General features: G+C 30.6%; 1 protein-coding gene and 1 long non-coding RNA gene across 5 annotated transcripts in view; one reads left to right on the plus strand and one right to left on the minus strand.

Moving 5' to 3' along the window:
* Positions 1–21,838, minus strand: part of LOC122710713 — a 40,050-nt gene that overhangs the window by 7,884 nt on the left and 10,328 nt on the right. The window lies entirely within an intron of this gene.
* Positions 11,679–14,755, plus strand: LOC122710735. Of its 3 annotated transcripts, XR_006345990.1 has the most exons (5): positions 11,679–12,306; positions 12,580–12,818; positions 12,906–13,235; positions 13,390–13,512; positions 13,603–14,755. It is a non-coding gene; the product is annotated as an uncharacterized LOC122710735 (long non-coding RNA). The 3 variants fall into 3 exon arrangements; XR_006345988.1 differs by having other exon boundaries at positions 13,390–14,755; XR_006345991.1 differs by having other exon boundaries at positions 12,580–12,734; positions 12,931–13,235; positions 13,390–14,755.

Below are 21,838 nucleotides of genomic sequence, written 5' to 3' on the forward strand. Positions count from 1 at the left end.
CCAAGTTTAAATATTTTTCTTTTCAATTTTTATCGTAAATTGAACAAGATTAGAGAATGTGATAATTTTATTAAAATATTATAAAATATAAATCATAAAATTTGATTTTAAACAAATATTAAGTGATATTTTCGTTTGATTAAAATTTAAATAAATATTGGCTACAAGGGGAAACGATAGATGTGAAATTGGAATAAATAGTGATAAATAAATGAGAATTACCGTAATATGACGGCCTGCATTATCTATTCATTTTGGCGTGGCCGCCAAGTTAAATTGAAATTCACGTATTTACAGAAAGTAATATCCTCCTCTAAATGACTGTTAAAATGGTCAACAGAAATGGGGTACGTCACTCAGAATTTTCAATTTGCTAGGATGAAGTTGAAGAACAGTTGAACTCTTCGAGTTATCTTTTTCTTTCTTTTCTTTCTTTTCCTTTTTTTTTACAAATCTTGTAAAACTTTTACAAGAGAAAAAAGAAAATGTACAAATATCGTCAATCGTTTCTCCTGTTGTCACTCCATTGTTATTGTTGACAATTTATTATTCATCGAAAAAAAAAAAAAAAGAAAATTTATCATATTGATAATAAATTTATAATAATAATGATAAATTTATAATAATATTAATAATATTATTATATTGATTAATATTGCGAAAGATTGACATTCTCCTCCCAGTTTAACAAGTAATAACAAATTTTCTGAAACGCGACGAAGCAATGAAGATCGGGCGTAAATCGAATAAGTAGTATTAGTCGATAACTAATCAGCCAACAAGTGCTTCTCATAGATCGACTATTATCTCTTACAATAGCGATAACTTCTCGAACAAAGTACAGGTGACAAAGTGAAGGATTATTATTTCTTTTAACAGCCGAATAAATTGATCCTTTAACCTCGTTTCCCCTCCCCCTTACCCTTCCTCTTACTTACTTTTGTCAATTTATTCGAACTTTGCAATTTACTTCGCAACTGTCCCCAACTACGCGCATAATCATAAGTCACGAATTCGACCAGCACGGTTAAAGTTTTCAATTCAATTCCCCCTCCCCTGCAAAACTTTCCAAGATTTTTTTCCAAAAGTTTCGTAAGAAATAATCTCTTTGTAATATTAAATTACTAGACCCCTTTTTTTTTTTTGTTTAATCCAAAAATCTATCTGAATATTTAATAATTGATCAAATATTTAAAATTACCGTTTACTTGAAAAATTTAATTCAATAATAAAAAAAATATTACATAAATTGAAATACGAGAGTAGAGAGGAGGAAAATTTTCCATCCAAGAGGATTGTTCTCGATTATTGCAAAATTCAGGTAAAGGAGAAAGAAAAAAAAAAGGGAGGGGGGGGGAGGCGATTCGATGGATGGGCCTCTGTTCCGATCAATCGACTATACTCGAATGCGATTCCTTGAAAGATAAGATCGAGTGATATCCAATAAAGCAAAGACCTGGTGAGTGCAGCTTTAGATAGTCTATCGATCGTGGCTCGCGACCACGGTTCACCCTTACAGGTACAAAGTTAAAGCGAGTTCTATGTCACTTCTTATTTTTTATTTTTTCAATTTTCCTTTTCTTTTTTTTTTCTTTTTTATCGAACTCGATTTCATAAACACATGCCATTGGAAGGAACGTGTGTCAACATCGAGTTTTCGAGTTATCGAAAGGGAATCTTATTAAAGCGAGTTCTATGTCACTTTTTATTTTTTATGTTTTCAATTTTCCTTTTCTTTTCTTTCTTAGCGAATTCGATTTCATAAACTTATGCCATTGGAAGGAACGTGTGTCAACATCGAGTTTTCGAGTTATCGACGATTAAAGGGAATCTTGTTATATAATAACGTTGAGTTTTATTTATTTATTTATTTTTTATTCATCGATGATACAAAGATGTAATAATTGTGTAATTAATTTCCTCTATTTTTCTTTTTTCATAAAATTAAATTGTATAGAGGAGTTAATGTTCTAGTTTCTAGCAAATTTTATGGGGGATAATATTAAATTCCTATGATACCTATGATATAAATAGCTCTATTGGAATTTTTGGACTTCGAGTCTTCATCTTTATTACGTTATATTACTACATTAACCTTGTACTCTTATTAAATTCTACTATAATATATATATATATATATTATTTAGAATAATTTTAAAAAATTTTCTATTATAATATTAATATACATACACGCAAGAATATTCACTTAAGAATAACTTTGCTCTTGAGAGATTAACTTATGACATTTATGAATCACTCTGCATATAATAAAACTTGCTAATCTTAGACCTTACGACTCCCTCGTGCGTACAACCGATGCTCACATGTGTACTCTTTTACATCGCACCACGATGCATTTTGACGTCATCCGTTGTTTGCAATATCCGACAGTTGAAACAACCCTTCGTGACGTCATATGTAAAGGGGAGAATGTACTCGGCTAGGCTATTTCGCCTCTTGTATTACCATTAATATTTCTGAAAAAAGAGAAACCACACGATCCCCCCAAGTTACTTTATTCTCCCGTGATAAGTATTTATTACTGGTATTAAGTGTCAAGTTAAACTTGGCAACACGGCGAGAAAGAAAATGGCCGCGAAATTTTTTCGAAAGGGTTTTTCAAGCGAGAAGAAATCGTCGCCTCGATAACTCAAACTTTCCTCCTTTTCGATTCTTTGCGCAAAGTATTATCCAAGTTAAGGGTATTAAAGTTGGTCGTAATTCGTTTCCAGACTGGAAATGGATGGAAGTCTCCGTATTTTCGATTCGAGGTGGCAATGTTAAATCGTCATTAATTATTCCAGTAAATTTCTTCCAGATTAATATATTGAGAGTTAAGTTTGAGCTCTTGCTCTCTCCTTAATTTCGTTCGTTTTGTTGGTGAAATTATTATTGCGTCGAGTAAATATATATTTCGTTGCACCATGTAAATAAGATTATTTAATAAATTAACTTGTCGTGATTTTGTAATTTGAATAATTTTAATATTTTAATTAATATTTTAATCGATGATAAATGGAAGATAATTTTATTTTTAATTAAACGATTCAAGTTGTTTCGTTTATAATTATTGAAAATTTTTGCATTACCTGTATTTGCAAAGTGGATTAATATTGCATAATAATTTTAATTAAATAATGCTCTTCGTTTTAATATCTTAATTAAGGGGACAAATATATTACAAAAGAAATTAAATTACTCTACAATTTGATGTACAAATTTCTTATGGTTTAATAAACAGCAATTGAATACCTATGATATTAATTGATCTCTGTACAAGTTCTTTGTACTTTGTAAAACTTATTAAATCAAATTATTTAATATTTAATTTCAACTTACAATAGTTTCATTAAATCGAGATGATCATTTAATTATCGAAATATAATATAACGATTATCAATATTAAAGAGTATGGCTTGTTTACTTCTTTTGACTCATTGCCATCGTAGTGTAATTAAAATCTTTTCATTAAAATTTTGTCTTGAAAAATAAAGTTAAAATCTAATTGATAAAATGACAATAATTGATAATTAATAAGGAAGGTTAATTAATTTACACGAAAATTTAAAATTAAAAATTCATTTAACCACGCCTTTGAACTAAATTCTAAATTCAAAACACGTGCCACAATAATATATATTTAATATTTCAATTATCGATCCACTGATATTTCGCTCTTTATTAACTTTCCAGCCAAGAAGGGAATTCACTTCAATTTATTATTTGTTATTGTTACGTATCGTCAATATTTTCTCTCGTTAGGAAAATAATCAGGAATGAGATATCGATATCGTTGTTGTTAATGTTACAATGATATTTTATAAATTTTTCTTTTTTTTTTAACGACAATCTTTAATATTTATATTCTCATTGTTTCTCAATAAACGATAAATTAATTTAATGAGTACAAAATTATCTCAATACTGTGTACTTATATTATTTATGAGTTATATCACCACGAAGATGAGAATTTTTTTTCTTATTATTGAAAATTTTATTGTTTTTTAGGTTATGTATCCAACGACATATTTTTTAGGTTACGTATCCAACGACACGATATTAATATCATCGAATAATGATTTAATTTGAATTAATTAATAATTAATTAATAATTAATATATGATTACTTGATTTCATCCATTCCTGTTAAATTAGTGAATTAGGATAGAATTCGAGATACGAACCAATCACGAAGAGCGTGAATTGTTCGAAGAATTGTCGAAAGGGAGGATTATCTGCTGGAAATTTCATTAGAAGGTAAACATTGCGTGGGCGGGGAACCCCAACTGTAAATTTGCATTTGGTTACCTCTTACAGGATGACTTCTCATTAATCTTGCACAGAGTGTTAACAACCACTCTGATGATGAGGGGATAATATCCCTTTTAAAATTGTACGAATTTTGTCTCGCATCAATATAAGAACGTATATTATTATCGATGGAAAATTTATCGATGATTTGGACAATTAATAATAATGATAAAAAGTTTAAATAAAAGTTTAATCCAAATGAATTTAATCCAATTGGATTTGGATATTATAAAATCCAAGGAGGGGGAATCACGAGGTTCTCGATCGATTAACCAAATAAAATCTGAAAATATGGGATAAATGTTTTAGAAGATGGTAGAAGAGATTAAAATCATAAATTTCAACGAATAAACTTACGTTGTTATCGGTATGAGTGGAATGTTATTACCTTTTACTTTCACCTGTGGCTGCTCATAAATGTCTCGAGGCACAAAACGTAGCGAAAAAAAAAATAACGACATAGCACCTATAAAACTTTTATTATTAAAAAAAACTGCCACATTCGAAGTTTTTATCCGAGAACTTTGAAGTAGTCCCCCGTTGACTTTAACATGTTTCTCTTCTCTTTCTTTCTTTCTTTCTTTCTTTCTTTCTTTTCGTGTTTTAAAGTTGCTTTTTCTTTTTTTTTTTACAATTTTTCCATCCTTTTTCGTTATTGCAAATTTACAAACTTGAAAAACTTGAAATTAAACGGACACTTTTAAATCGAATTAATTTGTCAAAAGTCGAGAAATTTTATTATTTATATTTTTCACGTGGCTTCCTTCCCGACAAATTTTGAAAAATAATTCGCTCTTCTTTCTCAACCACATTCCCAATCTCCTCTTTTCGTTTTTTTTTTTACGCAAGATTGAAGAAAATGTTCAAGATAATTTAACTTTTTTCCCTCGCGAGCCTCGGATAGAAATGGCGGAATCTTCGAATAATATTTATTAACATCACAAGGATGAACGAGAATGGAACGTAAGAGCATATTGCAACTAAATTTATCTTATTTTGCAAGTAAGATTCGTTTTTAAAATTTTTTAGCCTCGATAATACAGCGAACCAATTCTTCAAATAAGACAATAATATATATATATATATATATATACTATCGAATAAATTCGAACAAACTTGGTAGATAAAACAGAGAGCGACGTTCCTTCCGCCACGTCATTTCCTTCCTTCAAAAATGAAACTCCGTACTCGAGTTCAAACTCAACGCTTGTACTAGAGAATGCTCGTGAATTTTCACGAAATTCACGCAAACTTTTCTAATCTAACGATAAAGAAGTTAAAGAAAGAGACAGCCCTCGCATCGATTCTCTCGAGTGGTCATCGATCGATCGATAATAACAATAATACATTTTCTCTCGCGACGAAAAATTTTCGCGTGTTCTCCCGCGATAAAACAACGTCAGAGGGTGTTACATCGATTATCGTTCGAGTACCACCATCGTTTCGATTCTTGCAGATCCCTCCCTCCCTCCCACCCTCCCTCCCTCCCTCCCTACCCATTATCGTCCAATTATCGGAGGAATTCGGAGAGGAATCGAGAAGCTTTCCCATTGGCGCTTTGCCCGACTCTCCAATCCGTGAAGTTAATTGGATTTTCATTTCTTCAAACGTATCTTCATTTCGCCGAGCGTGTGTGCAACGCGACGCGGTCGCCCGATACATTACTCGTATTTAAAAGGGGAGGAAAAGGGAACAATCCTCCAATATCAATTCACCGCGACCTTCGATTTCTATTCCATCCTTCTTTCCTATCTCGGGGTCCAACCTCGACGAAAATTTCGAGCGGTTGGATGCAAGCGGGAAAGGCGTTAGGAGGAAAAAAGGGAAAAGAGGAGGAGGAATGGAAGATTTTCGGGGATTCGAGGGGAATAAAAAAATTCGTGGAGGAATGATAAAATTCTTCTTGGAAGAATTCGTTTGTTCTTGTAAATTGCGACTCGATCCATGGACGGGACGGAAATCCGTTCTCCTTTCTTTGTGAGGCAGGGAAATAAAGGAATTTCAAGCGTTCCGAGGTAAAAAAAAAAAAAAAATGGCGTCTCTTATCGATCCTTCGAACGTTTCGAAGCTTTTTACTAGCGTTTACGTACGAGCGAGTGACAGAAACAGAGAGAGAGAGAGAGAGAGAGAGAGAGAGAGAGAGCTTTGACACGCTCCCACCTAGAAAATGACGGCTATATGAAAGCGTCGTCTGAGAAATCGTTGGAGAGCGAGAACAAGGTTTTAACGATAAAATTTGATTATCCGTGTACGGAGAGAGGGAAAAAAAAAAAAACTGATGCGATTCCCAGGAAACGAGAGAGATTTGATCGGTGGTCGGATGGAGATAAGGAAGAAGATGTTGGCGAAGAATAGGACGGGCTCCGACAAGCTGGTAGGAATGGCATGCTAATGGAAATCGATTTGTAAAAACCAGCCTCCATGGTGAATCCATTTACGTTAAAGGATCTTCCGAAAAGATTCTTATTTGGCTCTCTATTCGTGAACCATTTTCGAAACATTGGATTGCAAAAAATTTGTGGAGAAAAATTTGTAAAAGTTGGACGAAACAATGAAACGAAGAAGAGAAAAGGATAAATTTCAAATTATTAATATTATTTCTGTTCGGATTTATATATCATTACATTATGAATTTCCTTTCGAAAAGTTTCTCTTAGGGGAAGAGACTTGGTGTGTGAGCAAGAAGATGCTTCGTGTAACGTGGTTTCAAAGAACTACTTACCGAATTTCGATACCTTGAACACTCAGGGGGAGGTGGAGGCAAAGTTTACGAAATTCTCTTCCGGTGTATAATTAAATAGCGCTTAGAGCTCCAGTTTACGAGGCCATGTTGGCGACAGTTTATATATATAAAGGGTTGTGAACAACCACCACACACAGCTTTTTCGACGCAACAAGATTTACATATTGTCCACTTCGTTTGCCAGAGATGCAAATTCTTCGAAGAGAAGAAATATGATAAACGTCGTTTTTTTTTTTTTTTTCATTCCAAACTTTAGATCAGATAATAGGATCGAATAATTTATGATGGAAATTTGAATGGAAATTTTGTTCATCTTGTTGTTCTATCGATTTTTGTATGGATATTTGCAACGTGTAATTAATCATGGATACAATTTTTTCGTAATATCCCGCGAAGAAACGATATTTATACCTTTGGGATGGAAATGAAATTTAAAGATTAGAAGGTAAGGCGGTGGTGGAGAGACAGAACCATAATGAAAGTCAGGAAAGTTCAAACATCGAGGCGACAGATGGCTCTTATAATATACTCAGGTACACGGGATTCACGTTAAGAATTCACATAAGAATTTTTACTTTTTTACGAATGCTAATTCTTTAACTTTTTCCATTCTCCATCTGTTCACATCCATCATTGTTACATATAATAATTTTAATCGAAGCTGTTAAAGTCATGTATTGATTCGCAACTTTTTTTTTTTTACTTGAAAAGTTAATTAGGAAGATGTCAAAATCAAAGTCATGATCACTCCCTTATAGAGTATATTTTGATATTTAATTGATATTTAATAATTTATTATATTTATTTATTAAATAATTTATTTAATAAATTTAATTGCCAAGAATGATCTAGAAACTGATAGAAAAGATAGTTTTTACCAAATCAAAAAAAAAAAAAAAAAAAAATTGTAAAGAACACTTTCATTTTAGAGTCAAAAATTTACGTAATACAGAGTTGTTCGTGATTAATGTTCCAAGAGCTGTCTGTAAAACGAGATTCTCAATTTTTGTTAAATCATAGTGCGCAGCTATTGTTGGAGAAAGATCGTTCCTGTAAATCTGTACCATAACGAGGCCAAGCTATGATTAATGAACCACAGAAATTTCTAACCTTCTCATTTTCTTGGCTTCACCCTCGCATCAACATTTGATCCAACGTAAATTTTCATTTTATACGCTGCTATTATCTCTTTCTGTCGAATTTTTCGTCGAAGGTAAGAGGATTAAAAAGATTTCTAAACGACGAGCATTACGCTTATCTTCTTGTAGTTCATTTAAACTCATATTCTTTTATAGCATTAGTTTTAGTGTAGAGTAGTAATTTCTAGAAAAAAAGTGGATGAATCAAAGTGATGCAAAATTCGCACCATTTTATGGAATATTTGAATGAAATATTATTAATATTAAAAAATTTTGTGAAAAATTGCGAAAGAATATTAGATTATGAAGAAGATTTTTACATGTGGTTAATTTAAATCAATTGAAAGATAAGGGTATCGTCTTTGAACGATATCTTCAAACTTGAAAGCTTTCTAATTATTATTTTGTGAATTACTTAATGATCAAAACTTTGATTACTATTATTTCCAATAAATAAAAATTCTTATATTAAGAATTTATTCATTCTATCTGCAATGATATAAAAATAAAATTTAATAGATATAGAACAAGTAAGGAGAATGTAGTAATATAAAAAGAATTATCCAGATAACAATTTAATTAATAATTCAAAAAAGAAAGAAAAGAAAATAAAGAAATATAAGGAATTGCAAGAGAGGTCGTCGTTTAATTTTTAATAATCAGTTCTTAAATGCTTGATTGCCCCAGAGAGTACCTTTATTATTTTTTAAAAAACAATCAACAATGGAAAAATTCGATGTCCCGTGAAAATTTTCTCGCCAATTGTCTTTAAAAATAATTTAAGGGCTTGATTGATTCCCATTGGTGGTCACGAGCGGGTAAAAAGTTTTTTCACGGAACCACAGTCGTGCTTCAAACTTGGTAAACTGGGAAAAAAGTCAAGGGTAGTTCGAAAACAATTCGGTTCCTCAAACAAAACTGAAAAAGAATTCGATTTTTGTTCACGAATTCGGAATTCTTCGTTTCAAATCTTTGATATTTATCGGCAAATCTGTTACATACTTTTATTTATTTACATATTAATATTTTTTACCTTTTTTTATCTTTTTCTTAAAAAATTATTTTTTTTTGATAATTCGAGTTCATCGATGAAAGAAAGAGAATTACAAGTACATCGAATTGATTTAACCTTTGAACTTTTCCATATTCATTTAACGATAGACTCGTTCAAGTACATTTTACTATTACCGATTCATAAACTTCATTTCTATTTTTCATCTGGTCTATTGGATATATCAGGGTTCCCTTCGAGGAATGGGATAGAAACAATTGTCATTTATTCGACGTTTTCTGTTTCTTGTAAAACGGTGTAATTTATTTTTCGATATAAATCCACTTTGAAACGTCAATAAGCATCTTACTCGTTACTTTCAATTCTTTTCGTTCTCGAACGTACGTCTCGCTAAAACAGTTATTGATGCCTCATTATTTTCAACATCCCTTGTCGATTTCCTATTCCTTTATTCTTTGCGGATTATTTACAAAAAAAAAGCCTGGTTATATGTTAACCATAATGAAAACGACGATAAAATTCGTTTGATGACGATGATTTTATTATCATTTTCACGAATTTACAATTTAATCCACATCTTTAATAATCTCTCTATTATTAAGTATATATATATATATATATATATATATATAGTGAGAACAACTTGATTTGAATAATAAAATAATGTAATTTTAGATTTATAAAGATTTTTAAGCTTAAAATTAAAAATAATATCGAATTCGATTTTTTTTTACGAAAGAATTTGGTAAGATTAAATTAATAAAGTTATTTTGTAGCTATAAAAGATAGCTATAATTTTTCCAAATGATACATCATGATAAGCATTACTGAACAAGTTTCAAGCTTCACTTTAGAAATAATTTTTTTCAATGCAACGATCAAAGTAAATAGAAATATTCATAATTCTTCCCACTAAATACTTCTAAAGCAGAATTAAGAGGATCTTGAGGAAAAGTGTGCCACTTATCTTTCATGCTTTTAAAGCTTATAATTTTAAAGCTCTTTTATTCCTGGTGAATTACAAGAAACTGCAGAGGGATAAGATTAAAAAAAAGAAAAACTGATATATGTACTTGGTAAATTTAACGAGAAATAGATGAAAGATATGTAGGAGACACGTAAAATATTTTAATAATGTTTAATTCGGTTTTTATCATTTTCAATTTGATTTCACTAGAACAGTTTGCCAAAAAAACCCACATGATACAATGATTTTTATTGCTTTTTCTTTTGCTTTCATCTACGTGAGTGTTTTTTTTTTTTATCAAAACAAAATTTAATTTCATTCGAAATCCATTTTATTTCTCGTTTGCCATTGTTTAAAAACTATTTCACAATAATTAAAATGTGCATTCCTATAAATTTTAATCTTTCATGCTTTTGTCCATTCCTCTTTTCAAATTCCTAAAAACGTTTAAATTAGTTGATAGTTTAAAAATTAATGACGAAATAAATATTTATAATCTTGTCTATATTTAATTAATATCAAATAATTAAACTTTTCACGATAAGTATTAAATATTCTGAAAGCTTCAAAGGAAAACAAATTTTTCCGTAAGATAAAAATATATTCCCTCATATAGATTTACTTTTTTCGGATTATTTCACCAATTCGGTTCACTGTCTGTATTGAGTATATTTTTTTTGTTGACAGATCACCCATATCGAAGGAAAAAGATCAATTTCAACGTTGTGGACACAATAATATCCAGGAAACTGTCAGAGAAAAAAAATAGTGTAAATGGAGAAAGATTTTATGTATCACACAAAAGAATAACTGTTGATTTAAATGATAATATTTAGAAGTCACTAGAAAACATTAGAATCTTCTATGTTCCTCTAATTCAAAAATTTACAAGTTTTACATCCTGAAATATTTAAAATTATATTTAACAAGTAAGTATTTTAGCATTTTATTAATAAAATTCACTAAAGATTAATTCGACTCACGACATATCATGAACTTGGTTATCTTGTAATTGCGATCTAAGTATGAATAATTTTATACTATTTAATCATCATATCTGTTAATCTTCACATTTCGTTGATTAATCTCGACCACTATATAATAATTTTTGCACATTCCATGAAATTCTCACGAATTCTAAAAAAAAAGACACTCGAAATTAACCAATTTACGATATTCGAAATCCTATATGATATTAAAGGAAACCAGAGTTTATTTTGTTGCGCAGCTTCACGTTTCTAACTTTATCACTTTCCAAGTGTTATAATTCATCGGACTGGAACAGCTGCAGAAACAGATACATATCCAGCGACACGATCATTAAGCAAGCTGGTAAATTAGAAAACATGTAGCGCCACCATTTTGGAGGTTAGTTCTTGTTTTGTCATCTGTGGAACACGTAGCGCCGTTCTCGAACTTGTGTCACACCGCAGTTTAAATCACGGGATGTGGATTAGCATAACGAGTAAGCATGGCGCATAATGTACAATGATAATTTGCGTTCAACTTCCTGTGCAATTTAGATATCAGATTGCTAAAGGGGCGTTCTATTAAACTGGACACAGGAAATATCACCTGATAGATGGTGAAAAAGTAGATTTACGAGATAGTGTGCCATATTATATGATGCGTAATAATGAGGTTATGTTGGAATTACTCGATATTCGATCATTTATCTTCAAATCTAATCAATTCTTCGCAATTTATTCACGAAAACAAGTATTCTATAATAACATTTACAATTCCAAAAGTCACTAGAAAGATATAGATTTTTCAAAACGTAAAATTTAATATTCTATATTTAAAGAAATTCACAGTACATATTTAACTATTTGTGTAATGTATAATATTTAAATTGTAATTTTTTAAATATAACTAAAATCTGTACATCTTTTGAAACTTGAAGATATTTAATGCGTGTTTAATTGGAAGAATCGTACGATTATGTACACTTTTAAAATCACGTGTATTATCTTGGAAAACGATGAATCGAATCGAAATATTATTTGTCGCATGATTCAAACTTATTTTATATTGTGTTTTTCATATCAATCCAAGTACGACGGACAACAGAGACCAACCGTGGAATCGACTGAATAAATTTTAATTTTCCAAGCCGTCAGCTTATTCACCTGTACGTACGTAGATAACAAAATTAAATTAACTAGGCAGCTATTCTTCCACGTATTCACGATTGTTTCTCTTGTATATCAGTTCTTTCAAGTTAATCATTCTTTTGTTTAATTATTCGTAATGAATCGACAATAAAATGAAATATCATTCTTTGTTCAAGCTTCTTTGTATCACATTTTTCGTTCAAATATATATTGTAACTTTTTCATGCCTATTCATCAATCAATTTCGTATTTTAAAGTGACGTTGAATCAATAGCATTGTACTATGACAGGTTGAAACTTCTTTGGGTTATTCGCAATATTACAATGTTGTTGGACGGATGTTTAGAGCACAGATAACGAGATCAACAGGATAACAACATGCGACATGTTTGATCATTACCATCGAAAAAGGATATTTCCAGTGAAATGGCAAATTCTAACTCGCGTGAGAGAAATAAATCTAATATTTATTATGATATATTATTTTGTATAAATAGAATCATCATCATCAATTTTTCCATTTTACATAGTAGGTAACGATTTTATGAAAAAAATTCATTTAATTTAACATTCAATCTTATAATCTTTAATAAATATCCTTATTTTACGTTTGCAGAAGCTTATAAATCGTACGTTTCCAGATTTATATTGCTATTTTGTCGCGATAAGATAATGCCTCAACTATGGGAGGTGTTCGAGTGGCCCTAAGAGCTTTGGGATTCGGGGCCGCAGATGATATTCGTTTCAGAATATCAAACTGGCGTGTAACATCCGTGCCAAGAGGAACACTCGAATATTCCTAATAACAATGGATAATAATGAAACATTGGGATCAGGATATATTTTAATTATCTGTGATCGACATATGGACCGATAACTGTGTTAAATAGAAAAATAAAATTTACGGATATTTGAAACTCTTTGGAATTTAAAAAGGTTTATGGAAGTACGTATAAATTTCTCGATATATGTATATATTTTTTTTACGATTAGAAATGATCAAAAATTTGATATTTGTAAAATCGATCATGTAATCGTTTAAGATATCGTGTCTTCAATTAAAGATTTCTTCCTTTATAACAATTTTTTCCAATTTTAAGATATCAAAGAAGGTCGAAAAGGGATAATCGTTACGTAAGATCTAATGCAAATCTAATACAACATCGAACAGATAGGGGGATTACAATTAAGCCGCATTACAAATGCCACGTATATCCAATATTGTACTACAATATTTGTATTTCATCTCTCATATATGATCGTACACGACAGCATGCAATCACAAATTTGACAGTTATTAATGAAAATTTTAGATTGACGTTAGAATACATCTTTCCAATTCGAATAGAAATCTATTGGAATTTTGAAAAGAGAGGAAAACTGGGATAACATTAAAATCAGAGTTGGAATTTTTTTAGAGAGATTGTGCACAATTCTTATTATTTTTTTTCGATGAAAAGAAAAATTCCACGATAAGCGATAATCAAATTCAACAATGAGGGGAAAACGAGTTGAATTAATTCCGGAACCGGAGTGCCTAATGGAGAACTATTGTCGGTGATTAAAATATAAATGGGAAAAGGTCAACAGTGAAGCGATCAGTGTGCACAGGATTTGAATTGTGCCCGTGGCACAAGTAAATGAAAACGAATAATTCATTAATATTCACCAGTTATTCCCTCCCAGTTACTCGATATCGAAAGTACTTTTTTTACGATCCGCTCGTCATTTCTGATAATTTTACCTTCGCCGAAATGCTATATGCCCGACTTTACCGTCTCTTACTTCCTCGCATACGTGCGTATCTACGTCGTTAACGCAAATAACGATGTTACATTACATTCGAAATTCAATTTCGCGATATTTACAGCACCGTACTAATTGCAATTTCGCCCTCGTTCCAGAAAAAAATATCACATGCTTGCACATGCTTCAATAAGAACGAGAGTAATATTCTCTCTCCTTTTTTTTTTGCTCGCGATTTTTTCCGAATTAAACGAGTTGAAACAGATAATCTTTTTTTTTATAATTTTATAATAGTTATAGACTATATAAGACGCGAAAAAATATAGGCAATTTGAACATCTGTAAATTATCCATTTTAAGATTTTTTTCTTTTAAAACTCGTTGTTACGGATCATAATATAAATTGTAAACGAGAATATATTTCAACGCGCTGTCTGAAGGCGTCGTGTTCATCTGTCGTAACGGAGAGCGTAAGAGTTTGTATTTTTACGCGGCTTTATTACTAGGGCTTGTTCCCTAAGCGCCTCGCTTATAAAATTCGCATTACATCGTGAATTACATCGAACGTATCCCGTTAACGCCTTCGAGAAAACGTGTTAAACGTTCCATAAAAGAATATTATTTACGTTAAAAAAAATATATTAACACTCATTGTTCAATATTGGAGAAAAATTAGAACTGACTTTATAAAAAAAAGAAAAAATAAAATAAATTGGACAAGTTGTTCGAAATATATAATTTTGCAAAGGATAAATATTTATGTAAGAATGTATTTCATTATTTGCAAAAATTGACACACATATACATACATAGAGAGAGTAACAAACAAATTATATCAACACCTTCTTTTCAAGTTTCAAATTTCAAGTGAAGGCACTCGAAACGAGAGTTTCAAAGTTGAACAAGTTAGGTAGTCGTTCTATTAATTGTCGAACATGTTTCGAAACTAGTAAATACTGGTATCACTAGTATATTTCAAATTGTGCGAAATGTCGAACAAACTTGTTCGAATTTCTGATAGCCATAGAAACTTAGTCTGATGGAACTCTCATGAAAGATTCCCTATTTGAAGGTATTCCAAAGTGTCAAATTCTATCGAACTATTATAATGAAACAAACAGAGATTGAAAATTAAAAGTCAAAATCAAGATTCGTATCGCGTTATATATTTTATAACTTCATGATTTTATGGCATCGTGAATTTAAAAATTTCATGTATAAATATTTGATGAGTCCGAATGGCTTATAAACAATGATGATTCCGGATGGAGAAATATTCAACTCACGTAGAAACGGAAATTTGTTTTATTTTAAACGAGTCACCGTTCTCTGAGCAGAGAAATATACGGGAATTTTTGCGACCTTGTTATCGAAACTCGCCTGAATTCTAATACTTGTTCATCCAACCGAGTCATTTCTTTCGTCATAACCTTTTTTTAAGTGGCAATAATCTATCGCGTTACTTCGACTACCTTCTTATAGTTAAATAATTTTCGATCATCCCGTTAATTATCGTAATATACTCTAATCAATTGCTAATAATCGATTTTGACATTCTCAATACATTTGCTTTTCTTTAAATTCGATGACTGATTAAAAAATAAATCGATCGTGGTAATATTCGCTTTCCAATTACCAACAGTCGATATTCTCGATACATTTGGTTCGAATGATTTGGTTCTCCTCTCTCAATCGTAATACTTGTTAAAATTTGCTATCTTTCAAAAATTGATCTAATCATAGCGAATTACGTTACGTTGTGTATACACGTATAAAGATGCTTTTTAATTCGATATTTTGTAATGTAATCATTTATGGACAATTAAAACTACGAATTAGAAGTTGAAAACATTTAGAGCATTATCTCGTTTTAACAAAATTAAAACTCGAGATCGAGGGCTAATTTGATAAATAGGAAATTGCATATTTCCAAATTCTAAAAATGGAAAAAAAAGCATCTTTCAATAATAATTATTTTTATTAAAGAATCTTTTCGAAATTTTTCGAAAACATTAAGAAAATTTTCGCAGAGTCTAAGATATTAAAATATTAAAAGAAAATATAATATAGAAAAATAATAATTGATATAAAAATTAATTGTAATAAAATTTTTAAAATATATTTCATCTTATATTAGACAGAGGTTTATATTTTACTGGCAACTGGTGTATTTAACAAGAGTCTATACGTACGGTTTCTAATCCGACGATCCCTTACGGTTAAATTACTGTCAAAGGTATCACGTTCCACGTCCCAGATTTATGATATCATCGTATTTCGTGGGATTCGACTTTGTTAGAAATCTTTTTAACTCGAAAATATTATATAAAATTATAAATAATTTTAAATAATAAAATTTTAACAATCCTAATGATTTATCGACGTACGATAATTGTAACTCAAAAGTAATTTTAAAAATATTAAAATAATTTTAATGAAAAAAAGAATTTAGAAGAATTTCATGATGTTGATAATAATAAAAGTTTAATAATCCTAAAATTATAGAAATACGATAATTATGGTAAAAAGTAATTTCAACGATATTAAAATAATTCGTAAACGAAATAGATTCGTATTGTATTTTTAAACAATTTTTTTTTCCTTAAATTTAAAAAACTTTTAACGTATGAAGATACGAAATGAAATTGACGTAAAAAAATGATACGTGCAGTGGAATAAAAATGAAGTGTGAAAAAGAAAATGCGAGAAGCGCTAGTGATAGTGGATTGTATATGGTCAGACGTAGTTGGCGCTCGATACATACTACTGCGTCTCGCAGTAGTAATTTCTGACATTTTCATTATTCCAAAAGTATGCCAAATAAACATTTCGTTTCGTACGTTTTACAATAGAATCTTAACAGACTTATTATCATTCGATTAATAATATATTAGAAATTTTTTTCTGTTTTTTTCTTTTTTTAAATATTTCGTATAAATTTATAATCAAATCGAGAGTATTTATGTTACATTTATAAAGATATAAATTCGCATAAATACTTAAAATCAAGATATAAAAAATAAAAATATGATATATATTATAATTCAACGATTATCTCTATGATATTCTAAAATTATTCTGAATAATTTTTTTATTGTATCGTTGTTTTTTATGTCGTTATTTTGCCATCCACTTTATCCAGTTTATCGCTACACCTTTGGAATAAAAATTTCTTTTTTTCCTGTTCAGAAATCGAGAATATCTAAGCAAGTTTACTGGAAAAAATATTTCCTTAGTTTGAGCGAAAAATTTAATTAATTATCTTACAACTTCGTTTTAATTATCTCGATTTTTCTCGTTAACCCTTAATCAGAAAGAAAATAATTAGCTGGCCTCGTTTTATATCGATACAGAAACTTCTTTGTGAACGAAGAGAAAAAATTAAAAATTATCGAACGAATATTTCGTATAAGCATATAATGGAAGATGAATCCAATTATTGGATTCTTTTCAAATTCGAATCTAAAACTTGAGATCTAAAAATTCTTGAAGAAAACAAGAAATTTTCCAAATTTTTCGATTCTTCAATTTTAAATTCTTTTTCTTCGTTCTTGCAAAAATTTTTTGAGCTTTTTATACATAATTATTCTTTATCTAAATCTTCTTCTAAATCTTCAAGATTCAAAAGATTACAAGATTTTTGTCATTTTTACGATTTGGAACTCTGGAAATCTGGACAAAATGCGATTTATAATTCTCTTTTCCTATATTTCGAAGGATTTCGAATAATCCCATATTCACATGGGACAGAAAATTTCGAAGAATTCTAAAATAATTTTATATACATATGATTCTTCCATTTGGAACAGAAAATTTCTTATTTCCATCATTCTCGAAATTTGAAAATAATTTCTTTTTTTAAATTTCGAAGAATTCTAAAGTTTGATAATAAATCGTAAGTGATAATATATTTCGCACAATTTGAAACAGAAAATTTCTTATTTCCATCATTCTCGAAATCTGGAAATAATTTCTTTTTTTAAATTTCGAAGAATTCTAAAGTTTGATAATAAATCGTCGATAATAATCGTGATAATATATTTCGCACAATTTGGAACAGAAAATTTCTTATTTCCATCATTCTCGAAATCCGGAAATAATTTTTTTTTTCAATTTCAATTCTTTCATTGATCCAATAGGAAAAGTAGAATATAACAATTATGATAAAAAAGATGATGAAAATTCATCGATCACAAGTGACAATATATATTTAATATAATTTCCTCGAGCAAATAAACGTCGTTCCTTCTCGCTTTCCGATCGAAAGAATTTAAATCCGTGGCGGATACACGAAAAATCCAGATTTCAAGTTCAACACATTTTATCGAAAATTCTTAATGGGTACAGTAGAGTACTTTACCAAAAGTTCGCTCCACACCTAAATTCCTGCTTAAGTCGGATCGCGAGGATATTCGATATTTCAAATTTCGAAGCTTTAGACTTGCCCTCGAACAATCGATAATACACGGATAAAACGATGCGACGATACACGTTGCGTACATTACGTCAATTTAAACATTTCGATTTTAATCGTGCGTTCTAATTCAGGTCGATTTTTATCATTTTTATTATTCCCCTTTCGCAAACTGTCCAGCATAGGCGAATAACAGGTAGATTGATATTCAATTTCATTTCATCTCTATCTATGCTTTTAACAAATAAGAACAGACCGTACTGCAAATAAACGTAATTTGTCAGAAGCATATCGTTCGAAAAATTGTTCGATTTTTATCCCTCTGGAAATGTCAAATCCGTGTAAAAAAAGTGAAATTACAAGGGAAATAAATTTTCCTAATCTCGACCCATTGTTCGATATATATATATATATATATAAATCGATCTTCGTGATTCAAGTTCGCGCGGACAATTAAATTATACGTGGATTTGATTAAATTTTAACATATAAAGATAATATATATACGTATATTCGACGAGAAATATAATTTGAAAAATAATTAAAAAAGGGAAGATCGAGAACCGATAGAATCGATCACATTGAAATACCGTTGGCAAAAGATTATCACTGGTATCCCGGTGCGAGGGACAAAATCTAATTTCCTCCCTCACCGTGAAATGTTTGACATGCACGCGTTTCAATCATGAATATGCACGTCCATTTTCAAATGTTTCCTGCCTTGTTCCTATATCGTCCGACAATGTACCTATTCCACACGTCACGGACGGATGGAATCCGTATTCACATTGTTTGCATTGGCCGAGTAAATTAATTTGCGAGTTGCGTTTCCTTAAAGAGATTTTCTTTTCTTCGAAACGTTTCCCTTCGTATCTTTCGTCGTAAAAATCGTCGTAAAGAGAGCGGAAGGAGAGAATTCTTCAAAATTCTGTGAAAACTCTTTTCAGTTCAGGAAAAAATATGGATCAATTGTAACACTTCACCTAAAACCAAAGAGATTTTATCATAGAGATGGAAAAATTTTTTTATTCCATTTTTACGTACAGTTTCATACATTTTAATTCCAACTTTAATACGTATATACGTATGTAAAGCTAATTATCCTATTAAAAGAAATGTTTCGTTGGAGGATGCATTTTCAAACTTTCATCAATAATAAACGTATGCAAAGCTTAATCATTCTTGAAACAACAATCGTATTTCGTTCAAACAATCGTACTATTTTCAAGGAACCGTAGGATGATGTATTCCATGTGTATTTCATATCCAATCTTCGAACGAACACGAATATACGCGAGGGTTAATCATTCTTGGAACAAGAATCGCCATCGCAATATTCGTCGAATAATTACATCGAATAATATTAGAGCTGTGAAACGAGTATATAATATCGTTAAAAGCGTTTGGAGGAAGTTGGTTTCGCAGGAAAGGTGACCTCACGGTTTATCCCTCAACCGTCGCATACAATATGGAAAAAACCATGTTTAAGCGAAAAGTTATTACTATACACGCACAACGGTATACGTGTCACGTCCACTCGACACGGCTATAACACGGCTCGACGCCCATAATCATTTAGCCAGCTGAACGTAATATCAATCGTCGAAGCGTTTCCACTGTTTTTTGCACAAGAGTGCGCGGACAAAATTTTCACCGTTTGAGCGCAGGCAAAAGTGTAAGAGAAAAGTCCTTGCGAATTTTTTTTATTCTTTTTTTTAGTCGAGAAAACACTTTTCTCGCCAATTTTGTTACAAAAGAAATCTCTTATCTCTAATGATATTAGATCTTTCTATCTTTACGTACACTTCGGATTATCTTTCTTGAATCTTTTCGTATAAAATTTTGAACGTGAAAAAGAAGAAGAATTTTCGAAACTCAGACTTTTCTTTGACGAATTATACGTGTTTTAAACAAAATTGGAATACGATCTTTTTTAATTTCACAAATATTTTCTATATATTGTTTCGAAAATTAAATATCTTATTGTTAAATTTTATTTTCAACGGGAAAAGACGTTCGTTCGTTTCCATAATTCGAATAATAGATTGTATAACCACGATTGAAAAGGAAAAAGAAATTACCAGATTTTTTCAATATTTAATTTTCGAATAAAGAAAGACGATCGAAAGAAGAGTTTCGCCTTACAACGAACCAGTCCCAAAGGATATTGACCGGCGTGTACACCCACGGAGAGAGAATCCCTTTTTCGATCAGGGACTTCCCTTAACCGAGCTCCAATCTATTTTACAATCGACTCTAATTCCGTGGCAATCGATCGCGTAAATCTGCACTCTAATTTCATTTCGACGTTCCAAATTGAACCCAACCAACTTGGACGAGCTATCCTCCGTGGAAAACGTCCATTTTCTTTATCAGCCCCTAATTAACCCTGATTTGCGTGTCGCCACTTCTAATTGCGCTTTGCGTACGACGGAAGGAAACGAGAGGATCTAGAGGAAAGATCGAAAGAGAAAATGAAAATTTCAAAATCAATCTCCTCAATTAACGAGTACTTGCTTTTTGATTTTTTGATATGTTCGTCGAGCGTATTCGAAGAAACGATCATTTTTTGGAATAAAATTTGCACAATTTCCAGAGATTTTAATTGTGAATTTTGGAGAAAATTTTTTCAAACGCGAAAGTAGAGGAAATTTTATTTGTTCTTAAATTTTTGTGAACACGATTAAAGAGAAAGAAAAAAATTTAGAAATTCCCAAGATACGAGCGACTTCTTTAATATTTTTTCTTTAAAATTTAGTATTCTTACTAATCAAATATATTTTTCGATATCAAAAAAAACGATAATAAATAATAATAACGTTTCTTTGAAACAAAAATCATATAGACGAAGTACGTATCCTATAGAACAAGAATAAGAAAACAAAATTCCTCTCGTCTCGTTCCACCCTATTTCGTGGATCGTACAAATCAATCCTCTCTCTCTCACACACGTTTCAAAAATACAGTTTCACAGATGAGAGGAGTCCCGGTCACAATTTGATACAGAGTTGAGAGACGCTCTATCATTTTGCATATGCATTATTATGTATGAAATAACAGGAGAGGGGAGAGGGGACATAGTTGATAGACCAATATGATCGTGGATATTTGCATTGAAATTAAATAATTTGAGGCGACAACTCGTGGCACGCGCGAATAATATATTTAATTTTTAATTTCAACCACCCGTTTCGATCGTTTATCAACGATTACGATTAAACGCGGGAATCAACAAATTTGAACAATTGAAAATTTTCATCGAATATGGAAACGATACAAAGTGAGGAGGATATAATGGATTATGATTATTTCGTATTTCGTATTTCGTATTCCTCGTCGTCGTAAATTGGAAAATTATAAATTTACAATTTTGAACTTTTCTGCGTTTC

This window comes from Apis laboriosa, unplaced genomic scaffold (assembly GCF_014066325.1).
Source record: "Apis laboriosa isolate Shangri-la unplaced genomic scaffold, ASM1406632v1 scaffold10_cov145, whole genome shotgun sequence".
NCBI classification, from domain to species: Eukaryota; Metazoa; Arthropoda; class Insecta; order Hymenoptera; family Apidae; genus Apis; species Apis laboriosa.